Below are 1,671 nucleotides of genomic sequence, written 5' to 3' on the forward strand. Positions count from 1 at the left end.
AGAAAATTTAAACATTTACATGAGGTATTTTTCTTGATTATTGATTAGCTAATTCTTTAGCTTCTTCTTAAAAGTCTATTTATTTAAGTACATCAGTTTCTATCAACTTTTTTATTTTATTATTGGAATCTACTACTGTATAATAAAAAAATAAAGTAAGAAAAATGTGATAAATGTTTCAGAACACATGATAATCTCAGAAAGACACCAGGGGTGATACTTCAATCATTGCTTTGAATTAGATCTCATGGCAAACTTCTTTTCAGACATCTCGGTGCCAAATTGGTGTATCTATTATCATAGTGTATAATATAATTTGGTGGTAAATGGGAAGTTTAAAGCGTTTGTCAATTAGGTGTTGTAGTAATCGAAAAGTACGAGCAGTTTCTTGTTGTTTCAGTCTAGTATGTGGATTCCAAACAAGTCTCCAGTCAAGATTGAGTCCTAAGTTACGAATCTGCTCAACAGGCGTAAGTGGGATATTAAAAAAGGAGTAGTAGAGGTAGAGGCGAGGGAGAGTAAAGGTGATCTGATGGGGTTTGTTAGGATTTATTTTGATTCTCCAGTTGTGATACCATTCTTCAATGCATGTTGTATGTGATTGCCGAATTTGTGATGCATTAGTAGGGGCATTGCTTACAGACATTAACATATCTATCAACTTAAGTGTTAAACTGGAGATCATCTTGAAACTATTTCTCAGTTCATTCTTGATTCGTTTTTAACTTATGGATTACAAGAGTATGGTGGTCCAGTGAAGTAATGGAGTGAAGATGAAACTGATCTCGGCAACTATGAAGGGACTAGTGTTTTCTTAATTCATAAATAATGCAACAACTTTGTAAACCACATACTAATTCTGAACACTAACTACTAAACAAACTTATATTGTTTGAAAAAATTGAAAAATTGGCCACTGCTTGGTCTAGTAGTATTAATAGTATTAATATTGATAGGAGCTAGGAGGCACCTTTGTATCACTAGGCACCTAGCTGTATACTGATTTTTTTTCCTCTTCCTCACCATTTCTGGCATACGGGGTTCGGTAACCGTGTGGTAGTGCGCTAGGATTACGCGTACCGGCAGACACCAGTAATTGTCTTTATTATTTATTTATTGGTGTTCAACTCTGGTGCAGTCTAACGCTCGGGCGAGCGCCGTTTAGATGGGGTTGCACCTTATCCTCTTGCATCCGTCCGGGTGCTCCTCCAGTGCGCAGCCTGGTCCAGCCCTTCTGGTCTCAGTCTGCGTCTGCTTCTTCATCTACATCTTCTAGTCTTGATGGCTCGCAGATACCGGATGGTTGAGCCCTTCCTAATGTAAAGCGCGTTGGACCGACCCACCCGTAGATGAATTCCCTGAAGAAGGGATAATTCTCCTCCTCCATCAGACGAAGGAGATATTAAACATACCTACCCACTTCACCTTATTTTGTCTTCCCCTATATTGTTGTTAACAGCACTTTCTCCCCTTAAAAATGCCTTACTTTAGCGAGAAACACAGTACCAACAATATAAACATAACATAAACCATTTTGCGCAAGTATCATTTACTGAGTAGACGGTGTACCCCTACTATACTAAATTTACCCAAGAGCCATGAAGTCCCTTCAGCGTTATCAGAACAGCATACTACAGAAGATTTGTAGAAGCACATAACTCGAGAGACGAA

Source organism: Halyomorpha halys, unplaced genomic scaffold (assembly GCF_000696795.3).
Source record: "Halyomorpha halys isolate HHAL.00 unplaced genomic scaffold, Hhal_1.1 Scaffold1027.1, whole genome shotgun sequence".
NCBI classification, from domain to species: Eukaryota; Metazoa; Arthropoda; class Insecta; order Hemiptera; family Pentatomidae; genus Halyomorpha; species Halyomorpha halys.